The sequence below is a fragment of the Lissotriton helveticus genome, chromosome 6, assembly GCF_964261635.1.
Source record: "Lissotriton helveticus chromosome 6, aLisHel1.1, whole genome shotgun sequence".
Classification (NCBI taxonomy): domain Eukaryota; kingdom Metazoa; phylum Chordata; class Amphibia; order Caudata; family Salamandridae; genus Lissotriton; species Lissotriton helveticus.
The window spans coordinates 1,894,013,493-1,894,032,670 of NC_136067.1; positions in this window are offsets into that span (position 1 = coordinate 1,894,013,493).

A 19,178-nucleotide genomic window follows, 5' to 3' on the forward strand; every position below is an offset into this window, starting at 1 on the left:
GGGTGAAACATTAAAACCGTTTTGGCATTTGAGAGACGCTTATGACTCAAGCGCTTACCTCTAGTGGATTAATCAGAGGTTCCAAAGTTCCTTCTAGTTTTCGTTTACGGAAAACAATGATGGCGGATATATTAGCCTGGACAATGGCATGATTCAAAGGTTTAAATACAATGTGGCGGTCTTGTTAGACCAAAAACCGCTTACCTGGCGGTTTCAAAATTCTTTTGTAGGCTCACCAGCATCTGAATATCAGGGAGGGCCTCGAATTGTACTGCTGCAAGCGCGTCCAGTAATGCATGTCAGTGGAGGGGTATTTCAATTAGAGCCTTGCATGTGAAAGGATTGTTTAAAGTTAACTTAAATAAATGCGGCGGATTCACAGGCTCGTTGATCCCGCTTACCTCAAAGGCAGTTGCTTGTCTTGTCGGTCACTTAGGATCTGAAAAATCTGTGCGACGGCAAAAGGCTCCGTCCTGCTGTGGCTTCTTGCAGTGAAGGACCGCGTAGGAAGCTACTGGATATAACCGGAGCAGTCAGCGCGAGGACGCTGCCGGCGCTGGTGCGTGCTCAGTTGCTAAGCAACCTTCGTGGCGTCTGAGCGTGGGATGTCAGTGCGCTGTCATGACGGTTTTGGTTAGAATCTGGGATCAACAATTGCGGTGTTTGAATCCTGTATACATTGGTCCTTTGTCTACCTGATGGATACAATTAATGAGTAGCAAGGAAACAGTTCATGCATTTGTGCCGAAATAAATTATTCTGTAACACGGTCCATCTAAATTAAACAGTAAAATTCATTGCTGCAAGGATGAAACGAACAACTTATTCAGTGACACATACAGATGGTGTAAAAAATGGTGTCATCATGTGCCAAAGAAATGTCTTGTGAGAGATTTGTGGAAAACGAATGATTCCATTGCAGTAACTTATGTCATAGCGCATGCAACATGGACAGATGTAAATTTAAACAGCATTCAATCTCTGGGTTATAACAGTTTAAGCATTGATGATTATGAAAATCACATTCACCTAATAGGTTCCTAACTAACAATAATGAAAGCTAATGTCCCTAATACATACAATGCTAAAAAATGACATGTCACCTACTCAAGCCTTTAAATGATTGGTTGTATATGTGTGTTTCTCCCCTGCATATGCTGGTATTGCAGTTTGATGCGAAGCATGCCTACTTAATAGTTATGCAGAGTTGCTCGAGGGATATGTGACTCTATTCCAAATGGCATTGCACATAATATCAAGTGGGTGTACCCTGGAGGTGCTTGTGGTTGGTAATTTAAATTATGGAAATGTCATAGTTCATGCATATGTTATAAGTCTGGCAACAGTGAAGTGTGGTTATAGTAACTTATTGGTGCTGTTACAATTGGTGAAATCTGATAGTTTAAAGGTCCTGTTATTATGCGTAAAATCATTTCCTTCTCGGCACAAGTCACATGCTCTGCAGGTACCGCACTTGTGGTGTCCTGTGATGGGTGGTTGTTTTGTGGGTTCCAAGAATGCTTTCACCACCATATCCTTTATATTCTTGCCCCTTTTGAAGGCAAAGATGGGCTTATCTGTAGTATGTAACTCGCCTGCAAGCAATTTCCAATATTTGAGCACGATCTTTTTCACATCATTACTTCTTGCGTTAAACGTTGTTACACACACAATATTGTCTTTTGCAATGGTTTTCTCCCTTACTTCCAATAATTGTTCTCTAGGGCAATACCATGCCTGTTTCTTTGCTCGTTTCAGCAAATTCTTTGGGTATCCTCTCTCCTTCAACCGGGTGGTCAAAACTTCTGATTCTCTGAAGAAATCATTCCTGTACGAACAATTCCTCCTTATCCGAAGATATTGACCATAGGGCAGGTTATTCCTCAAATTGAGTGGATGGTGCTATTTGTATAACAGTAGGGTGTTCTTCTCCATAGTTTTTCGGTAAAGATCACAGTATAGTCTGTCATCTTTTGTTTTGAAGGTCACGTCCAAGAAGTCTATGGAATCCTTGCTGCTGGTCATTGTAAACTGTATGTCAGTGCTCCTCTCGTTAAGCCAAACATGAAACTCATTCAATTCCTCTTGTTCCCCTTTCCAAATCATAATCACATCATCAATGTAACATTTCCATACCTCGATCTTACTGAGGTATGGGTTTGTGTTGCTGTACAAGTGCTCCTCCTCGTAGTTGTCCATGAATATATTAGCTAAACTTGGGGCATAAGTGGCTCCCATGGCTACCCCCTTGCACTGAAAGTAAAATTGTTTTTCAAATACAAAATAGTTCTTTTTCATAGCTATTTCTAAGAGCGTGATCAGAAAGGAAGTCGGGATCCAATGTGGGCTTGGTCTGAGGTCCAGAGTGGTTTTGACCACTTCGGTTGCTCTGTCCTGCGGGATGGAGGTATACAGCGAGGACACATCCTTGGTTGCTAATATTTGTTTATCCTGGTCAAATGGTTGATCCTCAAGTAGCTGTATTATATGCATCGAGTCACGTATGTATGATTTGGTCAAGAGGACAAATGGTTTCAAGAAATGATCTATAAATTGATTCAATGGTTCCAAGACCGAACCACAACCTGAAACGATTGGTCTACCAGGTGGGTTTACCAGTTTCTTGTGCACTTTCGGCAAGGTGTATAACAGGACCTTTAAATTACCAGATTTCACCAATTGTAACAGTAACAATCTGATATACGCTATCAGTTGCCCCTGCACCAAAATCTATGTGGGCCAAACAACCCAAAAGGTGAAAAACAGAATTTTGCAGCATATGAGCCGTATAAGGTGCAAGACTATGGGGGCACCTTTGGTAGAACACTTCATGACACACAACCAGACACCTGATGATATTTAGTGGTGGGTACTGGAGAAAATACATGTGAACCCAAGGGGTGGTTCCATCGCGCACTCGCTGAACTACAAAGGGTGCCGATGGATACATTCACTTAATTCAATAAATGATGGCCTGAATGAGGTTGAGGAGATCACGAGGCGAATGGGTCAACTATAACCACACTTCACTGTTGCCAGACTTATAACATATGCATGAACTATGACGTTTCCATAATTTAAATTACCAACCACAAGCACCTCCAGGGTACACCCACTTGATATTATGCACAATGCCATTTGGAATAGAGTCACATATCGTTCGAGCAACTCTGCATAACTATTAAGTAGGCATGCTTAGCATCAAACTGCAGTACCAGCATATGCAGGGGAGAAACACACATATACAACCAATCATGTAAATGCTTGAGTAGGTGACATGTAATTTTTTTAGCATTGTATGTATTAGGGACATTAGCTTTCATTATTGTTAGTTAGGAACTTATTAGGTGAATGTGATTTTCATAATTATCGATGCTTCAACTGTTATAACCCAGAGATTGAATGCTGTTTAAATTTACATCTGTCCACCTAGCATGCGCTATGACATAAGTTACTGCAATGGAATCATTGGTTTTCCGCAAATCTCTCACAAGACATTTCTTTGGCACATGTTGACACAATTTTTTACACCATCTGTATGTGTCACTGAATAAGTTGTTCATTTCATCCTTGCAGCAATGAATTTTACTGTTTAATTCAGATGGACCGTATTACAGAATAATTTATTTAGGTACAAATGCATGAAATGTTTCCTTGCTACTCGTTAATTGTATCCATCAGGTCGACAAAGGACCAATGTATACGGGATATATACACCGCAATTGTTGATCCTAGATTCTAACCAAAACCGTCATGACAGCGCACTGACAACCCCCGCTCAGACGCCACGATGGTTGCTCAGCAACTGAGCGGGCGCCGGCAGCGTCCTCGCGCTGACAGCTCCGGTTATATCCAGTAGCTTCCTACGCGATCCTTCACTGCAAGAAGCCACAGCGGGGCGGAGCCTTTTGCCGCTGCACAGATTTTTCGGATCCTAAGTGACCGACAGGACAAGCAACCGCCTTTGAGGTAAGCGGGATCAACGAGCCTGTGAATCCGACGCATTTCGTTATTTAAGTTAACTTTAAACAAACCTTTCACATGCAAGGCTCTAATTGAAATACCCCTCCACTGACGGGCATTACTGGATGTGCTTGCAGCAGTACATATCGAGGCCCTCCCTGATATTCAGATCCTTGTGAGCCTACAAAAGAATTTTTACACCGCCAGGTAAGCGCTTTTTGTTCTAACAAGACCGGCACATTGTATTTAAACCTTTGAATCGTGCCATTGTCCAGGCTAATATATCCGCCCTTCGCCTGCAGACACTTCTGGAATCCGCCATCATTGTTTTCCGTAAACGAAAACTAGAAGGAACTTTGGAACCTCTGATTAATCCACTAGAGGTAAGCGCTTGAGTCATAAGCGTCTCTCAAATGGCAAAACGGTTTTAATGTTTCACCCCACAAGATGAGTCAACTTGTAATTTAGCACAACTTACTCAACAGACCTAGATTACGCAAGAATCGTGAACTATCAAATATTTGCTTACTCATACCACTCCTAAGGAAAGCCCGGCTGGGTCTACTTGGAGGTGAGTTTTTAATTTGTTTAACTAGGTAAATAATTTTCTGTTAGTTTAATTTAATTAAGTTAAATTAAGATCCAAACCTGCCCCCCATTTTTAATCACCAGGCCACCACGCACCCCCTCCCCACCCCGTCCTGAAGAAGACCCGTGCAGACACTTGAAGAGAGCGACATTAGGGTTGAAACGTCGACATTTAAACTTTAGTGGACCATAATTCCAAAAACCCTGTAATTTAAAACTGACTATTGCAGTATACAGTTTATTGTGAATATTTGTTGTATTGGTCACAACTATCCCCTTCCCGAAACCTCCATTTCACGTATAATTGTATATATTTATGGCACAAACACTCACTGAGCACCAATTGTCACACTGTTCACCTTGTGCACTGCTGGATAGCCTGCATATTGTTTGAATGAAATTACTTATAAATGAATACAATTAATAAAGTGTCTCTGGAACTTTACAGATGGTTTGGATCTCTCTTGATTTTTCTCTCAAAATGTTTTCTCTTTATTAAATAATGTACATTGAGTTACAAAGAAATATGTTCTTAAAATAAGAAAAAAGTGAAGAAATTCATTGTACCCGAAAGAACCAATTGTTTATTACTTTATCGTACTGCCCAGGTTCCTAGGGATACTGGGTCACCCCATTGTTACTTAACATGCACTGCGTACAAGGCATTGCATAGAGAAGGACCACGATTTCTGTTTGGTACTTTTTAGCTGGTATTCTCCTAACAGATCGCTTCGCTCAGCAAATGCCTACCTGATGCCCACACCTAGAATCAAAAGGACTAACTGGGGGCAGGGGAGGGTGGGGGGGCAGAGGGGAAGGGAGGAAGGGAAGTTTCAGCTACAACACTATAAAGGAATGGAACGCCCTTCCACTTAGGAATACTTCATCCCTGCTTGAGTTCAGGAAACTTCTCAAGACATGGCTTGTTAGAAATTAACTTTTCCTGACACAGCATGGCATACCGTGAGCGCCTAGACCCCTCTGGGTAGTAGTGCGCATAATAAATTGTTATAACATAACTTGCTTCCCGAATTTCAAAACAAAACATTTGATGTATGTCATAAAAAATCAAGAGAGAGGAAGAGGTAAGGACAATAGGTTCACTTAGCCTCCCAATGTCAGACACATAATCAAGGAAAGTGAACCATAACACAAAGAAAACTGCTTAGACAGTATGCTGAGGACTATTCAAGACCCTCATCCACGTGTGCTATCTCCGATGGGGTTCATTCCGTGGACAGCTTCATCATAGTAGGGTCTCCTCTACTTGAGAGTACCATTTTCCAATTGAAAAGCCATCCTCCTTCCAGAATAGAGAATGAGCTATACATAGAATATCAATCCCCAATACTCCTAACAGGTGTGATCATCTTTATATAACCCAGTGACCGGATGCTGAGGTATACCTTAATTAGGGGCTTAAATGTGGGGCAAACTGGCCCTCTAATGTTTGTATATTAACAAAGGCTCATAAATAATGGAGCTAGAAAAAACTAGAGCTAACATATTGCGGTAAGAACCGTGGTTTAAAGAGTATCCAAACACGGAGCCATGTTTAAAAATATATCTAAAAGTCTCTAAAAGTACCTTGACAATGTAAGAGTACAGCCTCCATGGGGTCAGCGAGTATCAACAGGTCCATTCACATCTAAAATACATAAGAGGGAATAAGTACGGGATAAAGATGATCACACCACGTAGGAGTATTGGGGATTGATATTCTACGTTTAACTCATTCTCTATTCTGATCACTGTGTTCCCCTCGATCTGTTTGTGTTTTGTCTTTTCAGGCCTCAGATTCTGGAGTGTCCACTTATGATTAATGTTCTGAACAAGGTATGTGTAAGTTAATCTAGTTACATAGGTTTCCTCAAAATCAGAGTTACCATTCCACCCGGTCCTGACTAAAGCGGCAGAGCCTTTAGGACTTCTCATGGCAGAAACATGTCGACCTGACCATATAGACCAGGTGTGTAGGTCTAGTAACTCTTCCTAACAACATTGTCAGTTTTTTAAAAACTTTTTATCTCATTTTTATTAAAATAAATATTTTCTTGGAATTGGAGATAATTTTATACTTACTTCACATGTCACCACTGTCTCCAATTAGACAATTGAACTTTAGGAAGGAGGATGGCTTTTCACTTGGAGAACGGGGCACTCAAGTGAAGGAGATCCTATGATGATGCTGTCCACAAAATCAACCCCAGCGGAGATAAACATACACTTTGAGGTCAAACACGTGGATGAGGGACTTGAATAGAGTCCTCAACATACTTCCTAAGCATTTTTCTTTGTGTTATGGTTCACTTTCCTTTATTATGTGTATAGCATATTATGCCCCTGTGAGAAATTATACATTGGCAAGACTAACTAGGAGGTCTAAAAACTAATAAGTCAACGTAAATCCAACATTTTCTGTAGGAACAGGACTCATCCCCTTGTGAAATATTTTATAGGCAACGCTCACAATGAAAACTTTATAAGGTGGCCTGCACTCCATGTGCTCACAAGAGACCCAAGATGGGGAACCGATGAAGCCCTACTGTTAAGGAAAGATTCCAGCCTAATAACTACATTTTACCACATTTACTACAAGCTTGAATGAGGCCAAGGTAAATTAGAATATATAATGAAGAGCACTGACACCACATCTATGTTAGACATACCAATTTGGGGGTACTCTCAACGCCACTCAGATGTCTGCGCACTGGATGAAACTTTGCCCAAATGAACCCCTTTGATATAAAACCAGCTATACTGAGGCCTTCAAATTTCATTAACCAATAACATATTTCTAGTTGGAATTATAAGGTGGGTAGCTCAGAATGAGTCATAATAATGGTGATTGCTACCAAATCCTATGTAACTTCGAATGCAAAATAATACAGACCATGTTTAAACTACGAAATCCATCAGACCATAGCATCATCATGCAATTTAACCTTCTGCTAATGAAAATAACTTGAAGCTGCTACCTGACAACATGAATATCTATTTGAAGTCCAAAAAGTTCAGAGAAGCTGAGACCAGATCAACATCCCCCTCAAGGGATGAGACGCAAAACCTGGCAACATCCACAAGGCTCGTTTCGAAGCACATCGCACAAGTTTAGAAACACTATTCAGTTGGGCACCACGACTCGACATGCCTCCCACATGAGACTGGAGAGACATTCTGTCTGCCTGAACTTTCCAATTGTAAAGAGGTACATTTTCTATTTTATTTAAAATTGAAAATAATTTAAATTTGTCTCCTTTCTTAGTGAGGTTTTGCAGTTGACATTAGCTCTATCATAATGGTAGCAAAAAGCTCTGATAAACAGTCTCTACATATTCCCCCACAGTCAATATGGACGCCCAATTAACCTACTCACAAGGTACGTCCTCTCTTGACACTTCTACACACATAGGGGAAGCACAACAAACACACTAGAATTTGTACTTGGCATATTCTTTGTCCTCCCAGATACCGAACCCACCAGTACATTGTCATGAGGAGACCCCAGGGAATGAAACCCATCAAACCCACTTACCAAGGGAGCAATATGACTTCTTACCCAGAAAGACCCTAGAAACTGAGTTTTAAGAAAGAGACAGTGACCCTCTAGTGGCCATTAATGAGCCCAAGCTTCCATGCCACTTGGAAAAATGTATGTAGAAATTAAATGTACAGTTTACAATCCATGAATCTTTTCCCTTATAAATGACAAAGTGGTATTATTTTCTCTCCCACCCCCCATGACCAAATGACTGCTTTTATTGAGGGCCTAATCTTTTGTGACAATAACTTTGATGCAATACTGTTTGACTCACTGGTGATGGAACCAGGGTTAATTTGTTTTAAAAAAATTAAGTGACAGGGCATAACTTATTTCACACGTAGCTCACTCCATCCACTGCCCCTGTTAGGTGTGCCAAATACCAGTTCCAGCGCCTACTGCTAACCATCAAACTGATACAGAGGTAATATCTTGCACTATTCCAAGCCATCTTAAGTTGCAAGAATAGCCTAGACGCATTAGTTCATAATTGTTTTTATTCTTCTAAGAAGAAGGAACTTCAAAACATTTTGCTGGTCTCAAAAACAAGCGAGACAATGCCACTGCGTGGTGGACTGTCATAATAAAGTGCCAGTGCCAAACAATGACAAAAATAAGCACTAGATGGGAGACGCCATTTCTCATAGATAGGACAATGATACAAGAATTGGGTTTTTGAGTCTTTTCTCTGTCTGATACAAACTTAAACTCTTCAAATAACATGATTTTGTGTACAGGGATAAGCAAATAGACAACGAAATAACTTTGAGCTGATCACTTGGCTTTCATAGATTCACATGCTTGAATCATTGCCCGTCATTGAGACAGAAGTCCCCGGTACATCAAAATAGCAATGCAAAGCTAATACAGAGGAGAAAGCAGGCCTAGGCCCATTTCCGTTTTGTAACATATCTCCATTGTTTTGTAAAAGAGACCAAAAGACAATCCTGAACCAATCAGGAACTCTCACCCTCTAGAACACTCCTGAGAGAACGTTAGCCCCTAAGATTTTCTATTGCACGTTGTGCTAGGGAGTCTCATCTGAGCTCTGCTCAGTTTCTTTTACTTCAGTGAATTTTGATAGTTATTTACATCAATCAACATTTTCTATTGCAGTACCATCTTCTTCAGTACTGATTTACAGGATTCTGACATTACATGTCTGATAAGGAAAAAAGTCTTTTTAGAGCCTGTGCCACTGAGACTTCTTCCAGACTACCCTCACAGTGACTCTATTTATTGCCTGTATCCCAACCATAAGGCAAAGGAGTTTAAGGGATATCATACCTTTTCTAATAAAACTTTGAGGGATCATGAGGGGCACCTTCTTATATGGCTCCAGAAACTTAAGCCAGAAAAGAAGTGATCTCGAGTGAGTAGAGTGATGAGGCGTCCTCTTCATCATCCAGAAGTTTCCATAAGGGGGGGGATCACCTCACACCCATTCTTCTGGTGATCGTCCAAAGAAAGCCCTCAAAAGACCTCCCATGAGTCTGATGGATGCAGTCCTTCAAAGTCGCCTCCCAAACCTAAAGAGGAGAGAAAGGGACATTCATCAGGGGACAGATCAAAAAAGGGTAGTTATAAGCCTTCTACTACACCCCCTCTAGGCAGGCACTCTCAAGAAGCCGTCCTCTATGCCTCCTGAAGAAAAGTCAGCGATGAAAAGTCCTTCGTCGACGAGACAGTCAACAAAGAAGCCCTCACCGTCGTCGGCAAGTACAGAGGTTCATCAGTCATGACTTCTAATCAGATGGTGAGTGCTGCGCCTTCGTCAACGCCAGTGCCGATGGCTCCATCGTCATTGAATAAGTCAGGTTAGTCGCCGTCAATTAAGCGGTTGCCGACAACATCATTGACTAAGCTGGGGTGAGGGGGTAACATCGACTACTACGACGATGACGCTTACTTCAGCTATGAAGACGGCACTGATGACGACGGTAACAACATAAACGGCAAGGATACAGTCGATTATGGTTTCTGAAATGTTGCCGATATCCACTTCTCCGGTGGTGGTGTAGTCAGCGGTACCATCGACGCTATCGTTGACAAGGAAAAAACACCAGAAACGAGAGAGATCTAAAACAAGACAGATTATACCAGAAGTTACATCGCCCAGCAAGGTTACGCCTCTGTTGCCATCTCATCTATTGGAAGACCAGGATTCTGAGGAAGATGATGAGGATGAAGGTACTTTTGGTTACGCGAGTAGCCAATCACAGCTGCATGTTAAGTGCCAAGAGGATGATTTTGAGGAGGAATATGGAGAGCATCAATATTATATTCCTCAGCAGGAATACCATCGGAACTACCAAGAAGAGGTAGTCTGCATGCCGTCATCATTGCTGATAGACCTGCAATTCATGTTGACTGACTATAGAAAGAGATTTTTGTCAACACCTGCCCCTCTTGAACAGTTCACATTGGTGTCCAGGCCTTGATCTATCCCATCTACTCCTAAGAGGATTTAAGATTTACTGTCGGAATTTCTCCAGAAACCACCACCACCAGTTCCTCAACAAGATCCAGAAACTACAGATGATGACCAGGAAGAGGGGGAACTCAGAGATCCACATTGAGAATGGGACGACTCCCTCATTCCTGCCTTCTTTTTTCTCTCCTGTACCCATTGTCTCGCCATCAGAGGATATTGGTGGTTTTCACAACTTACTGGAACGGGCAGCCAAGAGGTTTGATCTACCACTGCCAACTTTTCAAACGGACTGTTTTTTATATGACTTTAAAAAGCCCTTCAGAAAATCTGTGAGAGCTATCACTATTGTAAGTCATATATGGGAGGAAGGACTCAAGGTCATGAAAACGATAATGACAATGACACCATTGCTAGCCCAGATTTGAGAAAAAAAATACAAGACTCTGGAGGATGCTCCTGCTTGCCTGGCTGGTGAGTCATCCCAAACAGGACTTAGTAATATCTCAGGGAGCGCCGAGGAATTCCAAGAACCCTTCTGCGCCCATCACCACACCTCCAGATAGAGAAAGCAGGTGCTTGGATAACACTGGTAAGCGTTTTTCTACGATGTCAGGTCTACTAGTCAGAGCAGCCAATACTCTTGCTATTCAAGCAATACCCAGCAATACCTGCCTGACCTGCCTTCAGCCCCGAACAGCCTTCGGTAGAGCAACTTCTGAGGGGTGGGCCGTGCCTTGGAGGACTCTGGCCCTCGCGCCCCGCAACGCCAGTGATTGCTATTGTATGGCACAGGACTCCTGATCAGATCCACTACCCCTGTCAGGCGGCTGCTGCTGCCCCTGGTTGAGTCCGGTCACCAACACACCACGAAGACCTGAGGATCCTTTTGCCACTGGATTGTTTTGGTTTTTACTGGAACTTGTTTCTGTCTAAGTTTGGTTACCTGGCTCACATCTGCAATCATGGACCACAGACTCTCATGGCATTCTTTACTTTTTCTTTTGTCCAGGCCGCCATTTTGTTGCTGTTCACGGCCGCTTTTCTCTGGACCCTGACCCGCCATCTTGTCCATTCCCTCGTCCTTTCCCCTTCACCCTCGTTTCCCCCTTGACGATCCTCAAATGATTCTTCCCTTTTCTGTTTTGCCTTTTGTCCATACCCTTGTATCACTCCCACCCTCCCTTGGTGCTGTGACTGCGTCCCCCCCTCCAACCCCACTTAATGGAACTCTGCCTGAGAAAATCTACTTTGTGTGTATATATATATATGTATATAGAGATAACTCTAATCACTAGTATATGCAGTAGACCTTTGTACTCTCTACCATTCCTATGTGAATCTTAGAGTATATCCATGTGTATCCCTTCCTTATGTATATAGAGATAACTCTAACCACTAGTATATGTATGTATGTATTTTAATGCTTATTAAGCGCAGCTGTCACCCAGCGGGAATCCTGGCGCTGAGTATGCAGTAGACCTTTGTACTCTCTACCATTCCTATGTGACTTTTAGAGTATATCCATTCGTATCCCTTCCTTATGTATATAGAGATAACTCTAATCACTAGTCTATGCAGTAGACCTTTGTACCCTCTACCATTCCTATGTGACTTTTAGAGTATATCCATTCATATCCCTTCCTTAGGTATTTAGAGATTACAACTTGTACATTTGCAATTTTTCTTTCTGTTTGTATCTCTTCCTCGTGTGACTTTACGTCTTGTACATATGCAATTTTTTCTGCTTGTATCTTTATGTAATGCATGTAATCCTAAGTCCTTATATTTCGCAACTGGTTCTTATGTAAAGCGCTCTGACACCTTCAGGTAAAGTTTGCGCTATATAAAATCGCATTAAATAAATAAATAAATAAGGTCAATATGATCGACAAATGTGGTGTGTCCTGGCTCCGTATGTGGATCAACTTCCAGAAGACAGTAAATCGTAGGTGCGGAAAATTCTCCAGTAAGGAGAGAGAATATCTACGGAGGTGATAGATTGTGCGATGGATCAGCTCTTCACGTGCTCACCACTGATGCCTCCCTGGAAGGATGAGGAGCTTTCCTGCAAGACCTGCAGGTCAGCGGCCGTTGGCAGGCTCAGGACTAGCATCTTCACATCAATTTGCTGCAGCTCAAGGCAGTGAGATTGGCATTGCAGGTATTCCTGCCAAAGATAAGGAACACTGCTGTGTTAGTCAGAACGGACAACACAACGGCGATGCATTATCTCAACAAGCAAGGCTGCACCAGTTCCTTTCCCCTCTCTCAGGAGGCTCAGTGCATCTGGAAGTGGGCAATGCAGAACGGAATCTCTCTGAAGATGTAACATCTTTAGGGAGATCAGAACACAACAGTATGCACATTAAGCAGGCTCAAATCGGCCTACCACGTGTGGGAGATCCATCAAAGGACGCTGAACAGCATTTTGCTCAGACGGCGCAGACCAACGGTGTACCTCTTTGTGACGTTGCAGAACAAGAAATGCCGGTACTCCGCAAGTTGGCATCACCAACCAAGATCCCAGGGGAATGCATTTTTGATGGTATAGTCAGGCATCTTTTCGTAAGCTTTTCTGCCGATTCCCCTCCTGCCACGAGTGCTCATGAAGATCAGTGCAGAGCCCTGCAGGATGATCCTAATAGCTCCATCGAGCCACGTAAACATTGGTTTAAAGAACTTCTTCTTTGAAGAGACAACCGATTCTTCGGCGTCCTGTTCCTTCTCTTATGACTATGTCCCAGGGACAAGTGCTACATCCAGATCCCAAATCGCTTCGATTAGCGGCATGGCTCCTGAACACCATGAATTTCAGCATCTAGAAATCCCAGCTGAGTGTAGACGTTCTTTCCAATGCCCGGCACAAAGCACTAATAGATCGTACAAGATGAAATGGAAAAGATTCTGTATATGATGTCAAGATTCAAATGGCCATCCTCTGCGATCCAGACCCCATGAGATCCTTCCGTATATTCTGCTGTTAGCAAAATCCGGATTAGCGCATGACTCGATTTAAAGTCCATCTAGCTTCTATATCCCGATTTAGGAGGACAGCTTCAGGACCATCATTCTGGTCAGAAAGGATAATTAAACAATTCATAAAAGGATTATTCCGTACCTTTCCTCCTGTCAAGCCTCCGCCACCACTCTGGCATCTTAATATAGCATTGTCACAACTCATGAAACATCCTTTTGAACCTTTACATAAGGTGGACCTTAAGTTTCTATCATAGAAGGTTACCCTTCTTTTGGCGTTGACATCTGTCAGGAGAGTTGGGGAAATTCAGGCTCTGACAATACAGGAACTCTTTCTACAGTTTAGGGATTACCGAGTAGTCCTTGGTGCTAATCCCAGATTCATCCCCAAAGTTCTGTCGGACTTTCATCTGAATGAGCCTCTTATCCTTAAAACCTTCTTTACATGACCAACAATTGCTGCGGAAAGAGTTCTTCATTTGCTAGATATTCAGCGCTGTCTGAATTTTTATCTACAAAGAACCAAGACATTTCGCAAATCAACCCAGCTTTTTGTATACTTCAGTGCGCCCAATAAAGGCTATCCTCTATCAAAAAGGGGATTGCTCGTTGGATCTCGAGTGCTATCCATTATTGGCATCAAGAGAGAGAGAGAGAGAGAGAGAGAGAATGAATCTATGAAAGTTCCAATGCTGGAGTAAGAAAATAAGTTACTTACCTGTAACTGTAGTTCTCCAGTATTGGAATCTTTCATAAATTTACATGCAAATCACCCTCCTCTCCCGAAAGGCTCACCTTTGGATTTTTTTACAGGTGTATTTTTTGCACGTGTGCCGAGAAAATCTAAGGGTCTAAGGTTCTCTCAGTAGTGTTATAGAGGGTGAGATGTTCTGATTGGGTGAGATGTCCTGATTGGTTCAAGATTGTCTCTTGGTCTCTTTTGCAAAACTATGGAGCTACGTTACAAAAGGGAAATGGACCTAGGCCTGCTTTCCGCTTTGTATTCACTTTGCATTGCTATTTTGATGTACCGGGAACTCGCATCTTGACGACGGGGAATGATACAAGCATATGAGTCTATGAAAGTTCCAATACTGGAGAACTGCAGTTACAGGTAAGTCACTTATTTTCTTCTCTTCCAGGAGCAACAATTCTTTTTCCCCCTAAGAATGGCATCAACAAAAGGCTTGCTGTGCTAAGATCACCTTCTACCTAACTTTCAGAAACAGAGTTGTTTTTTTACAAAAAAAAGTTTTTTGCAGGTTTCTTATTAGGTGGTTTTTCAAAAACACACAATACCTAGAGCCATCAACTGAGCTGCGGCTTACAATTATTTTTAATTATGTACCAAACAGGCATCAACTTATTAGGAAAATCTAATGAATGATGCATCGGAGTGAAGGAAATCTAAGTGTAGGAATAGTGGTTATTTGCACCATTTGAAATTTGTAGTTATCCGTAATATCATGTGATTGAGAGGGTTGATTGCAAAACATGTTCTTTGTTCTGCACTAACCTACATTTGGAAGCAAAAAATGTATTGAAATTCAATAGATAAAAACAAATGATCTACTCATTTATGTTTCGACATTCCTCCAGATCGTGTGGGTGGTCTATTCATTAAGGATGTGTGAAATTTGCGTACTTTACTTTTGCGTAATTACATGAAATTTTGGGGAAACTGTGAAAAAGCAAACCTGGCATTTAGAGCTGTTTTTAGTGTGAGATGTGTCTTGTCCATTTATGAGGCTAAGGAACTTTTCACAACCAAAAAAGCGCAAATAAGTACCACGAACAACAGTCACTTGAGTTTGGTTTGTTTGCATTGTTTCATTGCTCCTATAACAGGATTTGTACCTGCATTGACTTGACATTACAGACATGCTCTAATTTTGTAATGCCGTGCAAAATGTTGCACATTACGCAAGATGACGCCAGTGTAAAGAGAATTTCACCCAGGCCTAAAAATCACATGTGACCGAAACAGCCCTCAAATACAATGTGGTGACATCAAGATTTTTTGCTCAGAAATTCATTTATTTGGGCAATGTGGGTAGCTGCAGTATTTGGGCCAATGATTACCAGCACTCAAGGAAACCTGCCAGCGCCCGACATTTCTGAAAACTAGACCGGCAGAGAAAAGGATGGCGTGACATGTGCGCCTCCCATTAGGTGCTCTTACCCAGAATGCCTTGCAATGTCAAACTTTGGCTAAAATCTCAATTTTCTTCACTTTTCTGTGAGGGGAAAATTCCAGAATCAGCAGGGATAGTCAAAAGTACTACCATCCAGCATCCCCACACTTCTGATTAAAACAGGAGTCAGAAGCTAGTCCAAATTTGAACTGTTTTTATTCAATGTGCTGTCAATTAGGTTTTCACATGGTTACAGTTGTGGTCTGTTTCCATATGTGTGTTAGATCCACCCACACATGCTAGGCAGAGGTTCCATCAGGAGAGGTGTGGGAACATAGAGTGGTAAGACTTTGCCCATTGGCTAGAGGTGCCTGAGTTTTTGTCACATAAATATGGGGAAAGTCTTATTTAACCTGTACTTTGGCTGTCACAGAACCTTCTGAGGTATTACCATGGGTCTGCACGTTTCAGAAATGCCCAGGGGTTAGTAGGATTCCCTAGTTGCAGGATGGCCCTGAACCTGAATTGTACAGACATTCACCATGGCAAATGAGAGAAAATCGTAATTTCTCTGGGTGTAATTTTGACATGTGGGCTGGCATAGCAGAGGTAAACCCCGTTTTGCCTCCTTCTGGACAGAAATACTTTGTTGCCAAGGGAGTACAGCCCGATCCCAAGATGGCCCAGGCAGCGCCTCACCCCATTCCGTTTCTCACTTTTTTCCCCCAGGTAGTCTGGTGGGCGTTTAGCCCAATGAGTGGGCAGACTGGTCCTTACCACCTACCTGCCCATCTCATGCAGTCAAAATGCGCATCAGATCATCAGGGCAAAGAAGTGAGAAACAGAATAGTTTGCGGTGCTTGCCCATTCTGGCACTGCACTGTAGCCCCTACTCCTAGGTGGAAACAGTTTTTCTGCCACCTGGAGGAGGCAAAATGAGGGGGTGATAGGATAACCCCCTCTCTTCAGCCCTGTGTTAAAATCGAATTCCTAACAATCCAAATTTCTTTTTGCTTTCGTATGGGGAGGGCTGCAGTGCTTGCGCTCTAGGCCCCAGGGAGGCAGAACAGCTTATGGGCTTTAGGGATGAAGGGCACACCCTGATGCTTGGCTGTGCCAGCGCATACCTCGTGTTTAGGTCTTGGGTAGATGGTACATGTTCTGTCTAATGGAGACATGTTGTTTGCACACTGGGCTTACAGCCTGCCCTTCTCTTTTCATATGCTTGCTGCAGCATTCCGGTTTGTGAAGGCATGCCTACGTCATGTCTTCTCCTTGTGCTTGTCCCTGCCTTGGAGCTTGGACCAAGTACTTGTCCACCAGCTGCTCCCGTTTTTTTTTAGCTACTTTTCTCTTTGTGTTCCTGCACTCCATATACGTGTTTGTGTTTTTCCCTCCACCCCACTCCAGTCCTTTTCTTTTATTTTCCAGCGCTCCATATGAGTGCTTTTGTTTTTCACTTTTGCCGCAGTCCATTTCTTCTTCATCCTCACCTGCCGACTCCCTGTTTGATAAACTTCCCCCAACCCTCCTCTCAACTGCCCCCTCACCCGCCGTCATTTATGTTGTGCCTGTGAAACTAGAAGCAATATCTGATAGAGACTTCTAGATGCAGATTCCATACCTTAGAATTACCTCCAGGCGTCAGACTGGGTCCGGAAATTATTCTTGAGCAGTACCCCTGCGTGCCGGTAGGTGGTGCCGTTCGGTTCCATGTGGCATCATCTGTGCCAGAAGTGACTTGTGCGGTGCCTACATGCCCAGCGCACCCGTTTTTTTTGTATAATTTCACAAAATTGTGCTTTGATATTAAGATGTGCTGCAGTCATATGCAAAATAAATTTCGACATGACATATATTACATCTATGATTATAGAGCATTATAAAGTGTGGCAATCTGGAGCCATGACATTGATATGCTGTGAAGATATCATAGTGTTAAGATGGTCACCACCAAAATCATGAGTGAGACTGGGAATAACAAATAGTCCGTCTTCAATTGCTGTTGTTTGAGCAAACAGTCAATGAAATGAGGTGTACATGTTTCATAATGATGTGCCCTGGGCTGAACATGCCAACACTGACGAAGGCGTACAGCCGAAATGCATCTGTTTCTTTTCCGTTTTTTGAAATAGAGAACCTCTTCATACCCAGTGAGTGCTGGTCCCTTCGTTGGAGAATTTGAAGCAATTCACGTGAGTTCACCCTCACAAGACCAGAGCATCTGCCCGAAAGTGTTGACAGCCCGAAGTGAACCGAACTGTGGATAGAGATATATATAGTTCCTTTTTAGCTTTCTTCTCTCGAACACAAATCCGGCGGTACCAGGTAAACAGACAATTACTGCTTCATTTTCAGTTTTTTAGAAGTTAATTTTTATTTTTTTCTTCTACTTTCATGGTAAAAACACACAGCCAGTTCTGTTTTAAAGATTATATATATATATATATATATATATATATATATATATATATATATATATATATATATATATATATATATATTCCAGGTCTCAAATCTCTAGAGTAATCATACTCAACAATGAGACACAGCACACGCAGGGTGTGTTCACCGTGATTTATTGCACGGACTTCGGTGTTTGGTCGGAGTCCGTGTAATAAATTTCGGTGAACTCGCCCCGCGAGTGCTGTGTCTCATTGTTGAGTACGATTACTCTAGAGATTTGGGAGCTGAAATGTATATGCAGGAGCACCCCTGCATAAGAGCACCTGTCCGAGAGTACACCGTCTTGGTGATTTGGAAGCGGTAATATATATATATATTCACTAAAATTACAAAGGTTCCAGGGACGTTCTAGTTAGGCTATAATTTTCCTCGTGCAAAACCACTGAAATTTAGCAGTTATAGTTAGTTGAGCTAACTATAACTTACGCTCTCACAATGCACTGCCTATGACCACATATATTACATCACTTATGACATGGTCAGTGACATCTCAAATAACATCACCCACCACCATACCTAGGGGGTCAGGGTATTCCTACCCTGCCCCTTTTCTTTATTTTTAACATTTTTTGGAACTCCGCTGAAGCCAAGTCCTAAGATGGCTGCCAACACTTTCTGGCTGAAGTGTTGGCAGCTAATCAGATTTCAGTACTGGGTCTGTCTGATCCGCAGAGGATCCTTGCCCTTAGATATACAAATTTGTTTTTCATTTACTATCTCTAAAACTACTGGAGTGATTTACACCAAATCACAAAAAAGGCCTCTTTCTGGACGAGTGCTGCTCTCTGACACATTTGGTGTAATTCTGTCCAGCAGTTCAGGCTGTTGTCGTGTTCAAAATCCCTAAGGGAATTAACATGGTGAAAACGCGTTTTGGCCCCCCCCCCTTTTTTCTCGCCCCCGCTTGATGAATCACCCCGAAAAGTTCAAGACAGCAGCTGAAGTGAGCGTCATATTAGTTTTGAAATTTTGGGAAGATTTGTCAAACGGCGTCAAAGATATTGTAAAAATGCTCTTCCTATGAAAAGTATGTCCTACCTATAACTACTTAGTGGCTACCGCTACGAGGAGATAT